This window comes from Zalophus californianus, chromosome 5, assembly GCF_009762305.2.
Source record: "Zalophus californianus isolate mZalCal1 chromosome 5, mZalCal1.pri.v2, whole genome shotgun sequence".
NCBI classification, from domain to species: Eukaryota; Metazoa; Chordata; class Mammalia; order Carnivora; family Otariidae; genus Zalophus; species Zalophus californianus.
This window is the reverse complement of record NC_045599.1, coordinates 141,204,868-141,218,428: the sequence shown is the minus strand read 5'-3', so window position 1 is coordinate 141,218,428 and position 13,561 is coordinate 141,204,868.

Below are 13,561 nucleotides of genomic sequence, written 5' to 3'. Positions count from 1 at the left end.
CAAAGTTCCTGCCTTCACAAGGCTAAATCCTAGAAGGGAGGGCAGTGACTAAGCAAATCATCATACATAACTTCAGAGAGTGAGAGCTGTCTGTCTTCCATTGCTGTTCAATCCCAAAATTAGTAACATAAAATGGCAACCACTTCTTTGCTCATGATTCTGTGCGTTGGCAATTTGGGCAGGGCTCAGCTAGGAACAGTTAGCTGTTCCAAGCCATGTCAGCTGGGTTTGTGTATTTACTTGTAGTGAGTTAGAAAATTGTCTGTAGGCTGGCTGGTCCCAGAGAGCCCATTTACAAGTCTGCCAGTTGGCTTGGGTTGTAGGCTGGGATACCTCAGTTCTCCACCACCTGGCCTCTCCAGCAGGCTAGCTCACATATTCAAATGGTGGTCTCAGAATTCTAAGCCCAGCAAGTGAGGACAAGACCTAATACACAGGAATTTTAAATCTATGCATGTGTCATATTTGTTATTCCGCCTATTAGCCAAACACGTCACTGGAGCAAGGCCAAAGTGACTAAGAAAGGTGAATGAACAAAGGCATGAACACAGAGAGGAAAATCATTGCACTCATTTTTGCAAAAAAAAAAAAAAAATATATATATATATGCATACATATATAATTATTAATATTATATATATATTTCACATATATCATGTACCAGATTCCAGATCAGGCATTTTCATGCAAGTCACAGGCTCTCATGAGGGTCTGCTTACATTTTGCTTCTACATGTCTTAAAGTCTATTTTTTTTTTTTAAAGGAAAAGTTTTCTTGCTCTTTGGAAATGCTGCATTAAACAAAATTACACAACGATCATTTTCATTAGCATTATTATCAGCGTGATTCAGGGCTTGCCAGGGAGTTTAATATGCCACCATGCAATGGGAATCCCCAAACTGGGGACTTTCCCTGTACTTCACAGACTTTTTTGACCACAAAGTATCTCCCAAGGCAGATGCTACCTGATTCTGACAGTTGTTGCTGTCAAGACTGTGGATCCCATATAGCTAGATCTTCCAGGCTTTCAAAAGAAGCAAGAAAGTTTTTTTTAAATTTTATATGAAAGTTCTAATTTTTAGATATTGACAACTTATTTAAATATCTTTTAAAATTTCGTTACACTTTTTTTTTTTTTAATAAGCAAAATACAACTGCAAATCAAATTTGACTGGTTGGTGATTTTATGTAGAGACCCAAGGAGCCTCTTGGGAGAGAGGCAGAGTGGAGGCTCGGAGGTTTGGCCTCACAGGAGACCTGGCTTTAAGGGGAGGGCAACACAAGAATGAACATAAGCCAAAGAACTGTTTTCTATAACCTCCATGGGTACCTAGGGCTCAGAGAGTGAGTATCTCTGGTGAAAATACTGGTGGCCTAATTAGGCTCAGTGACCTCAGCATCAGTAAAGACCCTAGGCCATCGGGTCCCAAGGAAGCAGCAGGAGGGGAAGTCCAATTCTTCCTGATAGGCCCACCTGTCACTGATTTGTTGCTTGTCAGTTGTACCAGAGATGGGGGAGAGGCAGTCTTCCCTCTTGGGTTTTCAATTGGAAGCACACATTTCTGTAAAGCACATTGACTGGGTCCATTCCATTCCCCAACTGCATTTTATATATATTCTGGACCCCACCTTTTCTAGCATTAAATGCTGCCCCCCATATCTGTCTTATGCTTCTTTCTCTGCTAGAGTAAACTGTACTTCCAAAATTGTGCTGTCCACATGCCCTAGCACGATGTGACCTTGCCAACCCCCTATCAACAGGTAGAGTCTAGTCCCTTACCCTACACTGGTTTTTGTGCCACCTCCTGGAAGCAGTACGATGGGGGAAAAGTGAGTCTGTGTGCCTTCAGAAGGCCTTACAGCGGCTGCCTGTTTCTCTTGGGCCCCTGGATCTACCACAGAATTTCTTGACATCAGCACTCTCAACATTTTGGGCTGGACGATTCTTTGTGAGGAAGAGTGGGTGGGGGCTGTCCTGTGCATCGTAGGATATTTGGCAGGGTGGACCCTCTGACTAACCCATGTGCTGACTGAGGATGGGTACGTAATCTCAAAAGTCACCAGAAGAGAAGGACTACCCAGCTGAGCCACGCCTGAACGCTCTGCCTACAGAATCTGTGACATTTACCTTTCGAAAGGCTGCGGCTTTCACCCCATATGTGGGGGTACTTATGTAATGATAGCGACTAGAACACCTACATAGATGGAAGTGGAATGTAATGATATTTTGCTACTTTAAGAAAAAAGGAAATTAGTATCCATTGGTTGGCCTTGGAGGCTCCTTTTAGTTTTCTAATTTGCTGTACAGCAAATGAAGTTGCTCTCACTCATTTAACACACATTTATTGAGGACCCATCTTTGTGCCGGGAACCAGGCTGGACCCTAGAAATGCATAAATAAACATAACATTTTGTAATTATTATATCTGTGTAATTCCCTTCACCTGTATAATTTCTTGCTATCTATCCAACATTCTCGGTTTTGTGAATTAGTGATCTTGAAATGACCTGTATGCTTGGGTTTCTCTCTTCTTCTCATTCTAGTCCCCTTCCCGGAACTTACTTTTCCTTCCCCCTTTTCTTCCATCTTGTCCACGTCAGGGCCCAATCCACCTCCTCCACAAAAGCTTGTCCTATGCTTTAGTCAAAATGATTTCCATCTCTTTTTTGGTCTTTCATATGGTTCCTCTTCTCCTTGCACTCCAATAATATATATATATATAGTATCATCTTTCCTTGGTATCTGGCCTTTCCTCCTACTTCACAGAGAAAACAGGACCCGCAAGCATGGAATTCTATCAGCTTCTAGATTTCTGAGCCCACAAACACAACTGCGTCTAGGATGCCAACAACACAGCCATGCCTCCTGAATTAGGGCTGTCCCGGGAAACAGAAGCAGCAGGAGATAGAGCGATAGCTATAGACAGGAGAAGACTCATTACAGGAACCGGCTCACCAGTGATGCCGGCTGAGAAAAGTTCCACCATCTGCCCTCTGCAAGATGAAGCACAAGGAAAGTCAGTGGAATAATCTAGACTGAGTCTAAAGGCCTGAAAATCAGGCCGATGGTGTTAAGTCCCAGTCGGAGTCCAAAAACCTGAGAACCAGAGGTACCAATGTCCAAGAGCGAAAGATAGATGTCTCAGCTCTAGCAAAAAGAGAGTGAATTCGACCTTCCTCTGCCTTTTTGTTCCAGGCAGGTCTTCAGTGGGTTGGATGATGTTCCCACATCATCCCAGCCCCACCCCACAATAATGAAGGCAGTCTTCTTTACCCAGTCTACTGACTCAAATGCTAATCTCTCCTGGAGACACTCCCACAGACACACCCAGAAACAACGTTTGAGCAGCTATCCGTGCACCCTTTAGCTCATTCTAGTCGACACACATAATGAACCATCCCACCTCCTTAGCTGCATTTTCATTGAACAAGTTGTTCAGTTTTCAGTTGAAAGCCATGCCTATCTCTGCTCTGGACCCATATCTCCCCCGGCCTCTGCGAGCTAGAGTCCCTTTTTCTCTGAAATATTTCTGCCTCTCTGTCTCTGTTCCTGTCTCTCTCCTATTAGCTTCAACTTAAAATAGTTACCTGAAGCCTCTGCCACTGGCAAGGGGAGGCTGCTTTCTTGATTCTATCTTTAGTTCTATTCACTTTCCTTCTTGTTAGAGTCACCATCCTTGAGAGTTGTCTCCAGTTACTTTCTCCACTTTTTAAGTCCTCGTCCCTTTAACATGATACAATGTCCTGCACCCTCATCCCCACACACAGCCCTCCTCCTCGTCCCCACACACAGCCCCCCTCCTCGTCCCCACACACGGCCCCCCTCCTCGTCCCCACACACGGCCCCCCTCCTCGTCCCCACACACGGCCCCCCTCCTCGTCCCCACACACGGCCCCCCTCCTCGTCCCCACACACGGCCCCCCTCCTCGTCCCCACACACGGCCCTCCTCCTCGTCCCCACACACGGCCCTCCTCCTCGTCCCCACACACGGCCCTCCTCCTCGTCCCCACACACGGCCCTCCTCCTCATCCCCACACACGGCCCTCCTCCTCGTCCCCACACACGGCCCTCCTCCTCGTCCCCACACACGGCCCTCCTCCTCGTCCCCATACACGGCCCTCCTCCTCATCCCCATCCCGACCCCACACACATTCTAAAACTTCTCTGCTGAAGGTGGCCACAGACTTCACCATTCCAGGTTCCAAACCTTTGCTGTCTTCAACAACTGCCCACTTCCCCCTGCTCACAAATTCCTTGGCTTTCCAGAATACAGCTCTCTCTTTATTCTCACAACTCCTTCTTCCTTCTTGGTCTTTTTTTTTTTTTTTTTTTTGAGGGGGTTCTTCTCTGTTTACACATCAGCATTAATATTCTCTTCTCTTCTCACTAGTTCCTGTTTCTCATGCTCTCAGATACTCCCGGAGCTTCTTCAGTCACCCAGACAGCCCCTGATTCAGTGATTCCCAGTCCCAACCACTCTGCTGAGCCCTAAACTCACAGATTCAGCTGCCTCCTGAACATACCCATTTAATTGTCCCTCACCTATCTCAAACGCCCTAGGTTTAAGACCAAACTCATTCTTTGCTTATTTAAACATGTCACCCCTAAGGTCTCCATCTTGGGGAATAGCACCACTCTCATGGGAGCATCCAAAAGAGCCACCATACCCTACCGACGACTAGACCCCAAGGATTCTGCCTTCCTTAACTTAGCTCATGTCCATCAACACTGACTCTGCCTTAGCTCAGACCCACATCATTTCTCCCTTGGACACTTGCAGCTGCCTTGTAATTAACCCCCATCTCCAACTATGCCCTCTCTCCTAACCAGTCTCCACTCTGCTGCCAAATTCATCTTTCTAATATAAACATTTGATCCTCTGGATGACATGATGAAAATCTCCCTTGACAATAAAGTGCAGGCCTTCTGGTCTGGTCACTGCTCACTTTTCCCATCTGACCTCTTGCTGCATCATGCCCTACTCATTTGCCACACTAAATATGTTTACAGGTCCAGGAAGACATCATCCTCTCTCGTGTCTCTGACTTGTCAGTGTGATATTTCTCTCTATTACTGTTTTTCTTTCTGGCACATCCTTCTCCTAGCTTACCACTTTCTTGGCTGGCCATCGTTAAATTAGTTAGATTACACAACTATGAGCAGATTATTGCTGTATTTAGAAGATCTGTTTGTAACCCAGCAAAGCAATGAAGATATTAGAATTTAGGTTGATTATTAAGATGATTTGGTGTTAGAATATAGTTATCGTTTTTGTCCCCACACACCTAATGCTTCAAAGCAAGTTTAGCAGCTGATATCTTATTTATCTACTCACTTACTTTCTCCCCACTAGAAAATACGTTCCACGAGGCCACGATCTCAGCTGTGTTATTGCTGTAGATCCCATAGGCCTACAGCAGTGCCCAGAAGAGGGTAGGAGTCAATCCTTAGGTGCCAAATGGAACGGTGAACAAATGCTCAAACTTCTGATGCCCCCAAAGGAGGACAGTATAGGATCATCTTCTCTTGTGACCCAACATACTTGGGTCTTCTCTAATACAGCAGGTAAAACAGTATATTGTGATTCTCCGTAGCCCTGTTTCTTCCTGCTGCCACCCTGCAACCTTATTGTCACCTCCTTGAGAGCAAGGACTGTGCGTCTTATGTCTGTATTTGCAGCTTTAAGCACAGTGCCAGGCATGTAGTAGATGTGCAAAATATGTCTAAAACAATTGACCCTGTTGCCCTTTCTACAGGAGCAGTCTACACGCATTCTTTGTCTCTTGTGCTGGCCCACCAACCCCTGGGGAAAAGGAATTCTATCTTCCCAACCTCTTTCCTACTGCCTCCTACCATGCTGCTCACATTCTAGACACACAATAAATGTTGGATTAAATTACCATTAGTGTTTCATATGCTCAGATAAACCTAAACGGCATTCATCAAAAACAACAAGATGTTCATTTTTCCAATGCTGACCAACAGCATGATGCCATGATGCTGAAACAGATGGTTAGTTGCAACTTTTATAATGCTATGAAACGCATTCTTTCCAACAACAAATTGCTGGAGAACTTTTGGCATCTAGTCCACACCTAATAGTCTGCATTGTTTCTGTTAGGATTTTGTGCTAAGGTGCTCCTTATCTTCAATCAGGACCTCCTAGAAGGATACTTCTCGATAGCCGGAGTGTCCACTCTACCACAACCTGGATAAAATAGCCTATATAAGGATTCAACTCCCTTTGTTGCCACTGCATGCTCACCAAGCCTATGCATTATTCATTTGTTGGGCTATAGAAAGTAGAAAATTTCCTGGTCTGCCTCCTGGACAGTGCTTACTTAGTCCTGAAAAATTCTGACTCTGAATCTCTTCTTCTAACATTTCACATCTTTTGGAACATTACCCCTAACCTACTAAAATTATAAGCATCAACATTTATCTTACAGTGGCTATCACTTAAATTTTTTTTAATATTATAAACACCTTTACACCTAAAATGAGACTTGGGAAGAAAGGAGGGCTTTCATATGATTTTGAGGAAAGATTGCTTCAGCTGTTGGCTAATTTCTTCCAACTCATGTTTAATTTTTTATAGTTTCTAATGTATACAAAGACATGTTCACTTTTATTAATCCAAGCGTTAACATAACATATTGATTATCATGTAGAGGATATAAATTCCAGTCACAGTAGAGTTACACTCTACCAGATTAGATTCTAAAGTCAGGCAACATGATTTGGCAAAAACCACGTGTAAAAAAATTACACAATCACAATCACCCAAATGAAGGTAGACATTCTTTCTCTCCCAATCCAAGGCCCCCAAATCGTTCTCACATTACCACAGACTGCTGTTTCAGCAGTTCCACACCAAATGAAGTTCCTGACTTGCATGTAAAGCCACTTAGTATGAATAACATCTATCTGTAAAATAAGAATCATTTTCAGCAGTTTAAGATGATCGTGTAACCAGGGCCCCCAGGACCAACAACAGATTCGTCTTCTTTTTCAATCTCATTGAAGGCACATGGTCTTTGACGGAATTATCACAATGTTCTATTTCTTTCTCTCTCTCTTCCTCCTCCATCACCTCCTCTTCCTTCTTCTTCTTCCTCTCTCTCTCTCTCTCTGAGATAATTCATAGAAGTTAAACTCACATATTCTGTGTCTACACTGGAAGTTTTCTTAACTGTTCTCAATAGCTTATTACAAAACCAACTGTAACCAAGAGCTTATCAGTCTACTCACCCCCTTCCAACAGTTGCCCATTTCTGATCATCATAAGTGTGACTTCTGTTCTGGAGTTCTGAACTCCCTCTACCCTGGTCATATAAGAACAAACTGGATTTGTCTATTTCTTCCAGTTTTTAATGAACACAAAAGAGAGTCCTGGTGGCATTATCTGTGGTTGTATTTTCAGGACATGGTCCATTTTCTCACAGCTAATGGCATCCCTGATGGTATACATCTGAGGAAATATGTTGGGTATTTGGGGTATGGGAAATGGTCTGTTCACTTACAATGGGGGCTTCTTTTAAGAAGTTTTACGTTCTATCTCTGAGGATATACTTTAATTTGCTCCCTAACTGAGCTTCTACACATTTAATTAAAAGTTCACCTGGCATCTAGCTGTGTCCAGCTCTCACTGAGAAGTCCACAGCAAAGACAAAAGAAGGGCAAGAATTTTTTTAAAAGAAAAGTAATGTGAATAAGATTTGAAAGTCCCCACAGAGGAAGTCGAGCAGAAGGGACAGGGCCAAAAATACACGATCTCTTTAATTCTCTCTACCGCTTTGAAAGGTGTTATTTTTCCCCCATTTTATAGAGGAAGAAACTGAGGTTTAAAGGTATTTAATAACTTACTCCAAGCCACACAGACAGTAGATGGTACACTAGGGATTCAGACCCAAATCTGTCTGGCCCGCACATGCTCCGCTTTCATTAAACCACATAATTAGTGCTATTCTTGAATCCCATGGTTTTGCCTTTGTAAAAAAGGTACTTATTTTTATAACACTTTTTTCCTGATCAAGCCACAAAATTTGTAACTACTGATTCCTTTCAAAGATTTCCATACAGTAAGTGAGATTGCTAGACCACCCCAGCTTCTGGAAAGGACTAGAAATCTTGGATAAAATACAAAACAACAAGAAATCAATTCTCGGACCAGGAGGGGAGGTCAGAAGAGCACACAGTGCAGCCTTTGTGCTCAGGTCTTTTGCCCAAACAGATGCTCTAGAGTTTTCGATTTCACAGCCTCGGCAGATATAGGGGATAGAACATAAGGTCCAGAGTCGGCCCAAGTGCAAGTCCTAACAGGTGATGGTCCAGATGAAGATGAGATTCCAAAGGGTTACACCCAAACATAGGGGAAAACCAGAAAGCAAGACCCTACCCCCTGATTCGGGGTACTGCAGGGAACAGCAACTGTCTCAACCCTTGGCTCTGAGCAGATCACAGGGGGAAAAAAGCCCTGAGAATCTGGAGATACCAGTTGGTCCCTGTGAGAACGTCAGCCCTAATTCAAACTACCTGTGAGATCCCAAAAGCCTCAAGCCAAATAATCATTGAGAAGCCGGGTTTTCATCCAGTGAGGATACCACCTGACGGAAGAGATATCTGGAAATGTTTGGGGAGTTTTTTGAGTGCTCATTATTCCTGGGAGCACCACAGGCATTTTTCAGGTAGAAGCAGAGACATGAAACCTCTATAATAGAGAAACGTCCCACCCGAGACGCTCATAACATACTCTGAGAAACACTGATTTCACGTAGATAGATGGGTGGCAACCACAGGGGGTTGAAAGAGCGCAGCGGTATTTGCCTGGAACGCACTTTATTTCAGATTTCACATTTTTCACAATTCCCAAGGAAAAATAAAATCAGAGTCAATAATAACAAAATAAATAAGAAAATGAGGCACAACCTACAACCGACACATTCCCCCAACCCCCCCACCAGGCTGGTTCCTGAATAAGGACTAGGCAAGAGATTCTAGAGAGTCCACCCGCCAAACACGCTTGCCACTGCCAGCCTGGGGCGCTGGTGGCCGACCCTGACCCTCCCCACATCTGCACCAGGCCCTGATGGGCTGGAGGGCAGCCTCCTGCAGCTGATACTAGAGGATTCCACCCCAGGCAGCAGCAGCTGTGGGGTCGGGATCAGAGGGGGAGGCTGAGTGGGGCACAAGGGCTCAGGAGAACCTATTCTGGAGAGGTTCAGAGGTTCAGTGGACCCGGATGTCCACTGCCTCAGAGTCTCCACAGAATAATTCTCTCTCTAGTCTTCTGCCAGGTAAGGAGAGGTGGAGTCAGGATCAAAGGAAGGGGGACCTGGGGGTAACTGATCTCATAAGTACTTGCAGACAACCTCTGTCTTCAACTCCAGGCAAACCCTATTTTCAGAGGTATACAGTGCTTTCCATTTATAAAAACTGTCATTTCTAGGCTTATATGACTTGGCTTTCCGTTTCCAGCTTACATTTCGACCTCCTGGACAACACTAATTCAGTCACCACTTGCATCTTTTCCAACTGCACATTCAGAGGGTCCATATAGAGAGTTTGAAGTTAGCCAACGGGGGAGTACTGACACCACAAGAAGTGGCAAATGCTACAAATCAGGGTTTGGGGGGTTCCCTCCCGGAGAGAGCTGGTCCTTAAACATGTAACAGCACACTACTGATGGCAATCTTAGCTGTAAATTTCTCTGGCCCTCAGTCTGCCCGTCCATAAAGTAGGTATAACACTTCTGCTTTTCTTTCTTCTCAGAGATGTTGAGATTTACCCAAGATAAAGACAACAAAGATGTGAAACTATTCAAATGTTGAGTAACTTTTGACAATATAAATCAGTTTTTATAATCAATAACACTGATTATTAATGACCCATTTCCTACCTTTTCTGAGAACAGGACAGAGACTGGACATACATAATCTTGGCCGGCTCATTCATAACTTGAGGAAATAAAGATAATAAAATAACATTCAGAGCACGGAGGACCACGGGGGAAGGGAGGGAAAACTGAAGGGGGAGAAATTAGAGAGGGAGATGAACCATGAGAGACTCTGGACTCCAGGAAACAAACTGAGGGTTTCAGAGGGGAGGTGGTAACCGGGTGATGGGTATTGAGGAGGGCACATGTTGTGATGAGCCCTGGGTGTTATATGCGACTAATGAATCATGGAACACTACATCAAAAGCTAATGATGTACTATAGAGTGGCTAACTGAACATAATAAAAAAAATAAAAAATAAAAAAATAAAGTAATACATTTGCAGCTCAAAAAAAAAAAAGTGAGTAAATTCTCTACCCATTTTCTTTAGCAAACTGCAAAAACCCTTGAGCAAAATCACGGAGAGAAGAAAACCAAGTTGCTTTTTACTACCCTCCACCCTCTTCCACTTGTAGGAAATTCGAAGAATTTCTTTCTGAAAGACTAAAACACCCATCTAGTCTGAAGGTGAAAAAAACCTCCAACTGTCTGCATAATACATTATTCTTTATATTTGTATACAAATATATTTTATAAAGTGAATCATGTGCCTCATCTTACTTGATTCTACTAACATCTATTTTTATTTTAGAGCTCAATACGACTCTCACCTTGCCTCTTTTCCCCTTTCCTTACATATAAAATAGAGATTCTCTGATAAAATATGGTCTGAATTTCAATTTCAAGTATCAAGTAAGGATGCACAATGACTACATTTAGATCCATATCTGGGCCTTTGGGCTCTGTGCTCCGAACACCTGAATTAACATCAACTCTGTGTCCCTCATTGAAAATAGATGCTGAATCAGGACAGCGTGGATATTTATCATCGTGAAAAAAATATGTGTAAGGTAAGCATTCAGATAACATTAGGAAACTACTACAAAACATGTGCTTTTGTAATTTATGGCGTACTTTTGAGAACATGAAGGAGGGGACAGACTTTGTCCCCTGGGTGGGCCTTTCAAGGACAAGTCAGGGCACAGACCCAATAAGCAAGTCAGGAACGAGCATCAGGAAAGAAGGCGAGCTTCACGATTCAGGAATTACTGACTTTCAATCTTGTTTCTCTCCTAGGGAGAGAATTTTACTTGAAGACTGGATTCAAAAGATTTGTTGAAACATAATTCTGAAGACAAATTTGCACCAAGAAAAGCCAAAGAGAAATGTTTTTCACACATAAGGAACAGCCTCGGAAAATTTGTAGGGAGAAGGGGAATATCGAGATCTGGAGAAAACGAAGTTAAGAATATGCATGGGTGAGGGAAGAATAAAATTTGGCCAAAACAAGGAAAAGCAGGGACTCCAAGGCAGTTAGGGCGCATCCCGGAGTACCCCACGTTCATGTGCCAGCAACTCAGTGACACAGCTCTATGACTCAGCTCTTCATTTCGACACCGGGAGACAAATCACCAAGGAAGCCACACACAGAAACTGTCTCAGCCCCACAGGTGGTTTGTCCCACCTCCCCGTCCAGGTGCCAATGTGTGCTGGCCTTCCAGGACTCCTCCCGTGGCTGATCTCTTTAAGATTCATCTCTGATTTAGAATGAAAAGCTTCGCCTAGGTAGAGGAATTTCAGGCATCACTGAGCAGTCAAGAACCATTCTTCACCCAAGCCCGCGGAAAAGATCACATACCACCACTTGTGTATTCTACAGATGTTTAACTCTCTTGTATCCCTTGAGGCAGGCCCCCCAAAATAACTTGATGACTTACTCCTTTTAGGGTGAAATCAATGAAACAAACACTCAGGGTGATAAAAGAAGCATATTTCAAAGCTGGATAATGTCATGGGCACCCGCAAACCCGAGGGACTACCAGAGATCTTCCCGGAGAAGGAAGGAGGGTCCCCTGTCCTTTAGTGATCCTTGGAAGCCTCCATGATTACAATCATGGCAATCATCTCTTCATTTTTTCATTCATGGAACAAATATTTACTGAGCAGTTATCCAGTGTCAAGTCATGTTCATACCACCGGTTTCCTGCAGTGAACAAGGCAGGAAGGGACCTGCCCTTGCGATCTTTACATTACAGGTGAGGGAGGAAAACAAGCAAACACACACAAGAGAAAAATGTCAGATGGAGACAAAAGTGCCTAGAGAGACCCGATGTGATAGAGCAGGACCGTGGGGCTATGTTAAATGACGCGGCCAGAGGCGGTCTCTCCAAGCAGGTGAGGTTTAAAGTACGCAGGTGGGCGTGCGCGGCCTTAAGCAGCAGATGCGGGATGCACCCGGAGGAAGCGCATGCGAAGGGGGGGGGGGGGGGGGCGGGACTCGACATCGTAGACACGGAAGGAGGCGGCTGTGGCTGGAAAGTGTGTGCGAGCTGGGAGGGTGTGAGGTGGCAGTGGGACTGCAGACAGAGGCCAGATCACAGAAGAAGCGATTGGGTTTCATCCTGACTGCGATGGGAAACTATTGTGTTGGTTTAAGAAGCGGAGTGAGGCGATCAGACCTAAGTGTTTACAAATCCCCCTGGCCATGGCACCCAGGGCGGATTATAAGGTGTCAAGAGCGAGAGCAGGGAGGCAGAGGAATGGAACTATCCCAGTGGATGAACGCTGACCATGGCTTTGATGGGGTCGGTGGCTACAGTGACAGCAAGCAGGGGTCAGGTTCAAGACACATCTGAGAAGCGCCCGCCATGAGTGCTGCTTGTGAACAGGACAGGACTATGGGGAAGGAAAAAGTACATCACGAATCCCGGCCGCCTTCGGCATTCCTTGGCTTGTGACTGCTTCCCCCAACTTCCTGCCTCTGTCTTCTCCAGGCTGCCTTCCCTCCGTGTCTCTGTGTCTTCCTCCCCTTAGTGACACCAGTCGTAGGATACGGGCCTACCCTCATCCAGTGTGACCCCACCTTAACGTGATTACCTCTGCGAGAACCCTGTTTCCGAATAAGGTCACATTCACAGCTTCTGGGCGGAGGGGACTTTTAGAAGATACTTGACAACTTAGTAGAGCAGCGGAGGGGCCTGCCCGGTTGTCTTCGAGACGCTGCTCTCTCTCGAGGAACCAGAACCACACAGCACACATGCAGGGAAGGGTGTCATCCCAGACCCGTGAGGCTCAGAACTGTCTCGTTGTCTTGTGAAGCAGGGCACTGCAGTGTGGTGATAGAGTGGTGTGTGGAGACTCTACCTGTCAGCGTTGGGGGAGTGTGTGCAGCGCGTGCCTCTGTGTGTGTGTGTGTGTGTGTGTGTGTGTGTGTGTGTGTGTTTCCAGAGCAGGAGCGACAGATGGGGAGAGGAGAGATGGAACACACCTACATCAGACTTACATCTCAACTATGGAGGCAACAGGCAGCATCAACAGGTGTTATAGCCTGAATTGTGTCCATCCCCGACCCCAGATGCATATGTTGAGGCCCAAACCCTCAATGTGACTGTACTTGGAGACTGGGCCTTTAGGGAAGTGATTAAGGTTAAATGAGGTCATAAGATTGGGACACATTGGTGTCCATACAAGAAAAAGACACCAGATCCCTCTCCCTCTCTCTCTTCCCATGTATGCACAGAAAGAATGGCCATGTGAGCCAGGTCAGCAAGAAGGTGGCTGTTT